This window comes from Elephas maximus, chromosome 22 (genome assembly GCF_024166365.1).
Source record: "Elephas maximus indicus isolate mEleMax1 chromosome 22, mEleMax1 primary haplotype, whole genome shotgun sequence".
NCBI lineage: Eukaryota > Metazoa > Chordata > Mammalia > Proboscidea > Elephantidae > Elephas > Elephas maximus.
In genome coordinates this window covers 63,686,727-63,698,248 of record NC_064840.1, presented here as the reverse complement: position 1 = coordinate 63,698,248, position 11,522 = coordinate 63,686,727, and positions in this window count along the sequence as shown.

Genomic DNA, 11,522 nt, shown 5'->3' with positions numbered 1-11,522 from the left:
GAAAAAAAATGCAACAAAGAAGCTGGCTCTGCTGTAGCCATAAAGGAAGGTCAGGTGGTGGGAAGCGGAGTTGACAGCCAGTGAAGGTCCAAAGGATCTAACAAGGAGAGGTCATAAAACGGTGAGATGCAGGGACTGTCTTACAATTATTGGAGATTTCTCTTGGTACAAATGAGTCCTTCAAAGGTACCCTATTGTGATATGGGTAAGAGCTAGAGAAGGGCAGAGAATGATCGTTCGTAAAACTTAGCAGCTGTATTAACAAATGTTGAGTAACCAGATAACTAAGCTGGCAGACAGTTTCTACCTCCTCAAAAAATATGCCAAAAGAAGTAGTTTACAGGCAGCTGGGAGGAAACAACTTGACCTTTGAACATGCCGATTTTGATTCTGATCTGTCTGAGCGAAAGTCACTCATCAACGACAACAAAACCCCAGGCTGTGGCACTAAGCAAGGTCACCAGGAAGATTCCAGGGTGAGGCTATTCGAACAAAAAATTGAGAACAGTGGGATAGAAAATTAACTTTAAATTCCAGTTACTGAACTGTTTCCAAAGGCCTGTCTGTTCCAGGGCACAGTGAAGTGTGGTGTGGCAGCCTGGCTCCTGGGTGATTTTACGTCCCTATTTAGGGCAGGGTCAATGCTCTGGCCTTGCTAATATGAGCTGAAACCCCTGAACAAGCTTTGGAAACAGTGACTTCATCAGCTGTAAAGGGTTAAGCGTTGCAGCAATGAAGGGCATCTCTGTGATTCGGTCAGGTCCTACGGGCATTCCCTGCAACGTTCTTCCACAGCCCTACTGGGGGAAGAACGGGCATCCATGGCTGCTCCATCTCTGACCACGCACATGGTATTTCCTGCCTCTGTATCAAGATTCAAGTTTTGCCACGTACCTGAGGTCCTCATGTGTCCTGCCATCTATGTAAATCGCCCACACTGCCTTCAAGGCTAGGTCAGCTCCAACCTTCTCTGCCTTTCTTGTTAGAAGATGCATCAAACTTTTTTTGGAAGCAGGCTACTAGATGCAAATAATTAAACTATGTGTCACATGCCTTCCTTTTCTGTCTTTTGGGAAACGCTCTCTAGTGACTCTATGAAGGGAAAGTTGAAGGGATTGGCCTTACTCTTTCCCCAGTCAGGTAAGCACAGGTCATCGTGGGCAGGTGCTAGATACAGTCACCACTTCTACCCTCTGGATGACAGTGGTATTTGGGAGTGGCTGGGGGATGGTAATTAACCCAAACCTGGAAGTTACCGTCATCATTATCTCCCCCAAACCTATACCACATGGGGCCCTGATGACAGTTGAAGCAGTCCTTTACCGAAGAGATTAGTAATTATCTCAGTTCCCGTAACAACACCTCTGGGAAGCTTCTCTAGTTACAGCAGTTCCCTCCCAACTCCTAGTCACTATATTGCTTTACCTGTCTATTTCCTCCATAATGTTTGTCTTAGAGTCTAGGTTTCCTCAGATGCAGAAGCTGAGGAAGTTAAGGTAGTTTAGTAGGGAGTTTCTGTGAGAGGTGATCCCAGAAAGCAGAACTGAGGAAGGGCAGGGAGAGAAGGAGCCAAAATAAAAATGTACTCTCACAGTTTCTGTTGTAGGCAAAGGGGAGCTTGATTCCACTCTGACTCCCAAGAAGAGCGAAGAATGCAGCCCAGTGCCATCCATCTGAAAGACTGGGAGACTGCTGCATTTATCCCGGTGACCCCTGGTAGTTGACAATTGGCCCCGGAAGCATTAGTTGTCTCTCACTTTTAGCTTCCCACTGGCCAAGGAGCTTTTGAAAGGCAACTGAGAAAACCCTAGAGCAGAATAAAGAAGACACAAGAGGCAGGCTTTAAGTGGGAACTGGCAGCTCCAGGACAGTCTGAAACCAGAGTGGGCCAAAGGCCAAAGAGGAAAGCATGGGCACTAGAGGTGTCTCCTACGGCACTTATGATGGCATGAGCTCTGGTGGCGCAGTGATTAAGCACCCAACAGCTGACAGAAATGCTGGTGGTTTGAACCCACCAGGTGCTCTGCAGGAGAAAGATGTCACAGTTTGCTCTAGTAAAGACGAAGATTTCAAAATAGAAAAATAATAATAACTCAGTATAATGGAGTCAATTCTGACTCATAGCAACCCTAAAGAACAGAGTAGAACGGCCCCATAGGGGTTCCAAGGCTGTAATCTTTACAGAAGCAGATTGTCACATCTTTTTCCTGCCAGTGGCTAGTGGGTTCCAACCACCCACCTTTCCGTAAGCAGCTGAGAGCTTTATGCTGTGCTACCAGGGCTCGTTCCCGCAAAGATTACAGCCTAGGAAACCCTATGGGGCCGTTCTACTGCGTCCTATAGGGTCAGTATGAATCGGAATCAACTTGACAGCAATGGGATTGATTTTTAGTTTTCTTACTTATATTTACTTATTTAAGGTCTCTTTCACCCCATTTGAGAACAGAGGCCTCTTTGTGAGAGCAAGACCATCTGCATGACCCCTGTGGGCCAATGAGAAACTCTTGTGAGGATTAGAAAATACCGTCTCCCCAGGTGGCCACAAGTTCTCAGGCACAGGACTTGACCAACAAGCTCAGATTAAATGTAGTTCTCCACTCAGGTCCTCAGTTGGGTGTTCTTTTTCAAGGCAAAACCCACACATCCCCCCGAGGAGCCTTGAATGTTCATTCTGTTTTGTTTATTGTGGTATCCCGTACACCTAAAACAGTAAGTGGCATGTAGTAGGTATTCAATAAATTTTGTTGAGTGAAAGAGTTCAAGTCAAGCTGGCCAATCCTTTTATGTGAATTGCAAATTTCATAACCTTTTGCATCCTTTGTACATCAAAGGCATTTTTCTTCTCTGAAATTCTGTTGACTGCCTGGAGAGGAGTTGTGTTTTCTGGCCTCAATGTCTGTTGGCTTCACTCAGGCTCAAGGGAAGGATGAATTCTGCCCATGAATAGTCCGGGGCTGGCGGGCGGGGGGGGGGGGGGCGGGGGGAGCGGCAAAGTCCTCCATTTCAGGCTGCACTTTTTTTTTTTGCCTGAATAATCTGAACTCTAACACACTTCCAAAATACCCAGTCTTACGCACATACACGGGCGCATACCCACATACCTCTCACCAGCTTCTAGTTATATTTGAGAAATCTGTAGCTTCTTCCCCCACCACCCCATTTACCTAACTTCTACCATATTTCTTGTAAAATCCTAGCTCTGGCTTTGTGATTTAGGTGGTATTTGATCTGTCCTGCTGTGGGTTGCTTTATAATGCTGACATTAGCCAGCCATGAAAGGTATATACCCAACACAGCTTCCCATCCCCCCCGACCCCCAAAATTTTTTTTCAGGCTTTTTTTCTGACCACAGGACAGGGCTGGGAATAGAGTTAAGAGAGCATTTAGTGCTAAGAGAAAAAGTTTCATTTTTCTCACCACACAACCAACTGAAAGGCCCTATATTCTCTATTCTTATTTGTGGACTTTCCTTGAATTTCTTAAACCGAAAAAGTAGACAAGATGAACAGACTCTGTCCCAGTAACTGAAAGACATGGGAAGCAGTTTCTAGAGTTTGGGGCATCACCAGATACACACAGATGTCTTGGGATCACATGTTTACACTTAACCTCAAGGGAGTCAATGTATTTGATTACTTGCTATAAGCAGATAATTGTGTCATGATTAAAGGCAGAACTTTGGGCCTATAGTCTGATCCCAAATGACAATATCAGGACTAGAACCAACCCTACTATCTGAAACTACTATTAGAGCCAAAGTTTCCATGTACAATTTTGTAAGAGACTTTTAGTTCTCCAACAACCCCCACCCCCAGCCCAGTTTTTGAAGACACCAACTTATGGAAGAAGAGTAGCTCAGGCTTAAGGAGCTCTGATCTTCTGAAAGAACATGAGAAAGGTGTGAGGGGCCAAAGTCAGATGACAGCACAGGAAGTACATCCTATTAGAGCTCCATAGTTGTAAACACTTCCCCCATCAGCCACAGAGAACATGCTGGTCTCTGCACATCTGGTACGTACTGCAGTTAGTACCAGCAAAGAGGACCCTTCAGAAAATCATGCTGCATGATCCAAAATATTTTGGCTACATCACCAGTCTGCATGCAGATGAGAAATAGGGTTCATTGGATATGACGTAGGATCCCCATGGAACTGAGAGATACAGCACTCCTTCACCCTCGGGGTCTTCAGACTTCTGAGGAACATGGGAAGTAAATTAGAAATCATTGGAACTTGAATGAGATTGGAAATCAATGCTTCTTCATGACCATAGCCCATTTTCTCATGGAACCCCTGGGGATTACTGTGGGAATAGGATCAGGACTGAACTTCTTAACGTGGTGTATAAACCATGTGCCATTGAGTTTACCTTGACTTGTGGCTATGCCTTGCGTGTCAGGGTAGAGCCGTGCTCCATACCGTTTTCAATGACTGAGTTTTTGGAAGCAGATCTCCAGGCTTTTTTTCCAAGGAGCCTCTGGGTGAACTCAAATCTCTGACCTTTTGGTTAGCAACCAAGTGCATTAACCATTTGCACCATCAATATAGATATGGATATACATACTCTAAGAACCTTATAGCCAGAGCAAAATTCTAAACCATCAAGTTGAGGAATTCTTACCATAGGCAAGATAGAAGGATGGAGGAAAGAGCATAACCCCCAGTGAGGGGACTGAGGTGTAGAGGAATGTGTAGTTTGAAAAAGAACATTTTATAATTTACTTGGGAAATAAATAAATGAATTGATTTTGTGATATAAATTCCAGCAAATAACACAACAAAATCTCCTTAACTGATCTAGCATGAATTAAAAAAAAAAAAAGAAAAGGTTAGAAAACGCTAATTCTAGTCGAACCTCCTCATGTCATAAGTAGGGAAATTGAGGCCAGAGACTCCAGCATAATATATCCTATTGCTAACGAATTGATTCCGACTCATAGTGACCCTATAGGACAGAGTAGAACTGACCCATAGGGTTTTCAAGGAGTGGCTGGTGGATTCCAACTCCTGACCTTTTGGTTAGTAGCCAAGTTATTAACCACTGAACTACCAGGGCTCCAGCATAGTATATATATATATATATATATATATATATACAAAAAAAAAAAAACCCAAACCCATTGCTGTGAAGTCAATTTCAACTCATAGCGTCCCTATAGGACAGAGTAGAGCTGCCCCATAGAGTTTCCAAAGAGCACCTGGTGGATTCGAACTGCCGACCTTTTGGTTAGCAGCCATAGCTCTTAACCACTTTTCCACCGAGATTTCCAGAATCAGGTCTTAATGCTTTAATCCACCTTTCTTTTGTTATCTTGTGTGCCTTTCTGCACAGAACCCTAAATTCCAGCCACACTGAATTATGTACCTTGATTTTTTTCATGCCTTTCTAACCTTTTTCTCTGTTTGAAATGGCCTTCTTCTTCTTCACCCTACGATCTTCTACTCATTCTTTTAGATTCAACACATGTATCACCTCCTTTGTAAAGGCCTCCATTGACTTTTCTCTCTCTCCCACAGTCCAGTCAGAATGAATTCTTCCCTTTCTTGTATTCCCAAGGTACTTCAAAAATAGCACCTACCACCCTGTGTTGTAGTTATCTGGTTATAAGACAGTCTGCCCTAACAGATTATATGTTCCATGAGGGCCTTATTAAACCCTAATTTCCCCAGACCGTGGCATCATGCCTAGAATATGGAAAGTTCTCAATAAATGCTGAAAAAATAAAGGGTTGCAGGAATGAGGTTAGCACATTTCAAACCCATAAGAGAAACTTACCTGATTCCCTGATACCACCGACATCTCCTTCCCTGTGCCTCTGCATAGGGCTGTCATCAAGCTCAGCATTGGTGTCAGCCTAGGAAAATAAATAGGTCTCTCCTTAGACATAATAGAGTCAGCTAAGTTATATGAGAAGGAGATTCCAGGCCTCCTGCTTCCTGGACCAAGCAGAGTGAACAAAATGGAAAGTTCCAACCTGAGTTACTGCATTCAACTTGGCCATGTTCTAACATCAGGGCCTTCTGCTCCCACTGACAAAGGTTTATGTTCTAAGTCATTAAGGTTTTCTGCCAAAACGCAACTTGTTTCCCTTTAAAGGCCCTTGCTCTCAGTCAGAAGTTGCTTAATCAGAAACAGTGACTAACTGTTAAACTCAAAATAAAGGAAATACAATTAAATATCACAATTGCTTTTTGCTGGTTTGGGCTTTGGTTTCATTTTATTATTTTCGTTACAAGCCTTAGGCTTATGGAGGAACTCCTGTATGCCCAGCTCCCCATTCTTTTGTGGAAGAAAAGAGGCATAATGCCCAAAGTGACGGTTGAGTTATAGTTTCTGTAAACCATATGCAAACAATGATGAATAGAAATGTGAAGTGCCAATGTTTAAAGCTAGCATGTCTGGTCTGTGGTTGGGAGGCTTCTATAGATCCCTACGTGCATAGGTGTTCGGGCATTTCCAGGGCCAAAGAGAGAAGGGTTCCAGAGGTTAGAGGAAAATTCTGCCAACTTATACTCCTTTGAATGTATTCCATCTGCCCTTCCTATTCATTAAAGGCCATTGCAACTGTCTGCCTCCTTGATCCAACTATGGAAACAGCTGGAAAATGGCCATCCTGGTACAGCTTAGGGAGGGAGGAAAGCCCCAAGAAGAACAAAAAACAAGAATTAGAGGAACTGGGGAGAGAGACTTAGAATTATGAATGTTAGAACTAGAGAACATCTATTTCATTGTCTACATTGTACATGGGAGGAGAGTGGGATTCAGAGAGATCTTGACTCCCAAAAGGAGATAAAATGGTTCAATGCAATCCTAACATTACTAGACTAAAGAAAACATGAAGTGACAAGGTGGGTCAAAGTCTAAAATTTAGCACAGTTTCTGAAATGTACAAATAATATACAAAGTAGGTAATATTACTTGGTGAGGCAATGTTAAAAAATAGTTCATGCAGGAAATAAAATGACCCAGTATATGCATGGTCCCTCCGGCAACTTCCAACAAAGAAAGTCTGGATTTATTTTTAACTTAATGTTAAAATTATTTCAAATTTACAGAAGTAGAAAGAATAGTACAAAGAACCACCAGAAACCCTTCAGCCAGATTCATCAAATTTTGGTGCTTGCTAATTTGTGTTCTCCACACAGATCATATTCTAATTTCTTCAGTTTTCTTCATTATGTCCTTTATGACATTTTCCTCATGTAGGACCCAATCCAGGTTCACATCTTGCACATAATCATCATATGTCTGCTGTTGTTGTTGTTAGGTGCAGTCCAGTCGGTTTTGACTCATAGTGACCCTATGTAATCTACCTTACTCAGCACAATTCCTTGAACTTTCTTTGTCTTTTAAGACATTGACGTTGTTGAAGGGCTTTTTTTTTCTTTTTTAGGGAATGGCCTTCATTTTGGATTTGTCCAGTGTTTACACATGATTAGATTCAGGTCAAGGAGCCCTGGTGGCATGGTGGTTAAGTGCTCAGTTGCTAACTGTTCGAACCCACCAGCCACTCCATGGGAGAAAGATGTGGTAGTCTGCTTCCATAAAGATTACATCCTTGGAAGCCCTATAGCAAACCAAACCCAGTGCCATCGAATTGATTCCAACTCATAGTGACCCTATAGGACGGAGTAGAACTGCCCCACAGAGTTTCCAAGGAGCGCCTGGCGCATTCAAACTGCTGACCCTTTGGTTAGCAGCCATAGCACTTAACCACTACGCCACCAGGGTGGAAACCCTATAGGGCAGTTCTATCCTGTCCTATAGGGTCACCATAAGTTGGAATCAACTCAACAGCACACAGCAACAACAACAGATTCAGGTCATGCCCTTTTTACTGAGCGATACTGTGTCTTAGGCCATCCATCACGTCTGGAGGCACACTAAATCCGCTTGACAATAATTTTCATCAGTGGTGTCTCTGCTATATAGTTACCATTTTCCTTTCGTAATTGAGAAATAATTTTCAAGATGTACTTTGAGACATTGTAAATATCCTGTTCCCGGTCATCCTCACCACCACCACAATGGATTTAACATTCATTGGATCCCCTGCCTTTTATTCATTGTTTTATAATCTACTGCTGAGATTGTCTCAGTTTTGGCCAGTGGAACCCCTTCATGCTATCTTTTATGTCCTTTCAACATGACTCCATCATTTTTTTTTTTTAATGTTTTTAGCCTTTTCTCCCTTTTTTGCAATATGAGATATCGCAGGCTCTTCTATGTCTTTCCTGCCATAGCCCTGAAATTAGATTTTCTTCAAGGAGGCTTTAAGTGTCCAAAGGGATTTAGAAACCAAAATCTAGGTGCTAGGGGTGGTCATTGTTATTGGGATGCCACTGTTTTAAGTTCTCCTTAGCGGATAGAACTGGTAATACACATCTTTAAAACAATGTGCTTTCACGGACACCTCCAATCCAATCCAGTTCATCAAGGATATTCCTTTTCTTTTCCTATGTCACTTATTTCTATCTCCCTAATTCACAGTGAAAATTCTGGCTCACCAAAAAATAAATAAATAAACCAATATATTTAATCATTTGCTCAATCCTACAGTATGCATAAACAAAATATTTTTAAATGACTGTATCCATACCATCACACACACACACACACACACACACACACACACAAAAGACTAAGATGGGTTCAGGATTTGTTCATATTTTTTTTTTCCTTAGATGAAGGGAAGGTATATGCCGTCATGCATCGCTTAATGTTCACCATGGGTTTTGTGTTATGGGATTTGAACATTATGGGAACATCATATTATATACAATGAGTCACCAGCCCTGCCGGCTGTTCCATCCACCTAAGGAGCAAGTGCAACCAAGAGACAAAGCACAACAGCTTTATCCACTGGATATAGAAGGCCAGCCTTGCCAGTGTACAGCTGGTAGCTGGGCGGAGGCTGCGCTGATAGCAGATTGGGGACTTTCACATGTCCCAGCTCAGAGCAAGGGGTGCACGGGGTTGCAGAGAGGTGGCCACAAGGACCAGGCAGGGAGCAGGTGTGCAAGTGCTGGCAGTGGTGGCCCTGTCTGCCAAAGCATCTTCTTGATCATGTGCAGTGGCCACCGCTGCTGGAAGCTGAGAGGCCAGCAAGTGCCCAGGCCTGGCCCTGCAGTAAGAGCAGAGGAGCTGTGGAAGGTGCTATTCTGCACCAGGAATGAGTGGCTACACTGCTGCTGCGTGGGCGAACAAAGCCAGAAGGAGGGGAAGGAGGAGGAAGTGGCAGAAGAGGAGGCACTACAGTGAGTGAGATGCCTCTGGAGCCGGTTGGTTGTTCACTCGGTGGCTTTGGGTCTTTAAAACCATCAGGGGGAAATAATGAATAAAAAGAAAGCTGCTTTCCCTTAAAAAAAAAAAAAAAAACTTATGGGGCCATTGACATGTATGCAGTCAGACGTTGTGCTAACTGACATTAGACTGTATAGTCAAACGCTGTGTTCAAAATATACTTGGAATAATTTTTATTCCTTCCATCAATGTAGTTATATTATTCAATTGAAACACAGGTAAGGTTATTTGTGTTTCCAGTGAGTTTTAGAGTTTTTCCGCCATTCTTGTTGACTTAGTTTGTAATTTTTTAATTTGTAGAAAAATAATATGATTTCAAAATTATAATATACAATTATGTATCACTCCCACCCCAGTCCCCACCCCTTGTAGGAAACACTGGTGGGGTAGTGGTTAAGAGCTATGGCTGCTAACCAAGAGGTCAGCAGTTCGAATACACCAGGTGCTCTTTGGAAACCGTGTGGGACAGTTCTACTCTGTGCTGTAGGATCCCTATGAGTTGGAATCAATTCGATGGCACCGGGTTTGGTTTTTTTGGTTTCACCCCTTGTAGGTACTAATTTCATAATTTTTTAATATTCTTTTGCTGAAATAAAGTATAAATCATTTCACAATAAAAAGCAATATGTATATGCATATTTTTTCTCATACCCCCTTCTTCTTACACAAATGTAGCATACTCTCTCTCTCTCTATATATATATTCTTTTGTACTTTCTTTTTTTTCATTTAACAAATGAATTTTCATACCAGATAATAGATTGTCCTAATTCTTTTTTAAAGCTTCTTAGTCCTCTAACATAGGTCCCTGAGTGGCACAGATGGTTAAGTGCTCCACTACTACTCTAAAGATTGGCAGTTCAAACCTACCCAGAGATGCGTACGAAGGCAAGCCTGGTGCTCTGCTTCCAAAAGGTCGCAGCCTTAAAAACTCCATGAATCAGAATTGCTCGATGGCAACTGACAACAACATAAGGGTCCTCTAATGTGTGGATATGCCAGAGTTTGTGTAACCAATCTCCTATAGTTGGCCATTTAGGTAATTTCTAATATTTTACAATTATAAATAATATCACCATGAATAACCTTTGCACGTATTCTTGTATTATTGAAGGTGATTCTTCAGGGTAAATTCCTACAAGTAAGATAGTTCGGCCAGTGGGTAAGCCCACATGCAGTTTTGTTAGATCATCCTGTAGGGGTTATGCCATTTTGTATTCTCACCAGCAATGTATGAAAGTGCCTGTTTCTTGACAATAGTGTATGTCCAAGAAGTGTATTTCACTGTAGCTTTGTTTCCATTCCTCTTATGAGAAAAACTGAACATTTTTCACATGTTAAATCATCATGTGTATGTGTGAGTGTGTGCATGTATGAATTCTCTTTTTAAGCCCTTCATCCGTTTTTCCGTTGGATTTTTGGTCTTTTTTCCATCAATTCTAAGAATTCTTTGTATATTAGCTGATTACTTGTTATATATGTTCTAAATATTTTTTCCCAATTTGTCTTTTGACTTCCATCACGGCGCTTTCTCTCACATATTTTTTTTTTTAATGTAGGCAAATTTATCAACCTTTTTGATTGCATCTTGACTTCAAATGATGATTACAAAGTCTTCCTCTACGCCCACGTTAAAGAGGAATTCACCCATGAAAAAACACTTGTATAATTTCACTTTTTACATTATGATTCCTGATGCATTTGAAGTTTATTTTTATGTAAGTCTTAAGGGATGGATTAATTTTGTCTTTGTCTAATTGGCTATCCAGTTATCTCAGCATCCATATTTGCTCCAATAATTTAAGATGCCGCCTTTATCAAATACTAAATTTCCAAATGTATATATGTATATATATATATTACTTTCTATCTTTTTCTATTTCTTTCTATTCATGTGCCAGCACACCAGTGTGTTCATTACAGAGATTTTGTAATATCTTCTAATATCTGAAGGACTTGCCTTCCTCATATCTCTCCCTATTTTTCTAGCTATTTCTAGCTAAATCTTGCCCATTAAAAACTTCTTGATGTGTCTCTCGAGTCTCATTTAATCTATAGATTTCTCCACCATCCATGTCTTTGGTGTACAATTTATCTGCTGAAGAACCTGTTCTATTGGATCTGTACAACTTTTCTAGTCTGGATTTTGTTAATTGCCAACTCAGAATACAGTGCATTATTTTCCCTCCTGAAAACTGGCAGCTGGATTTAGAGGAGTGG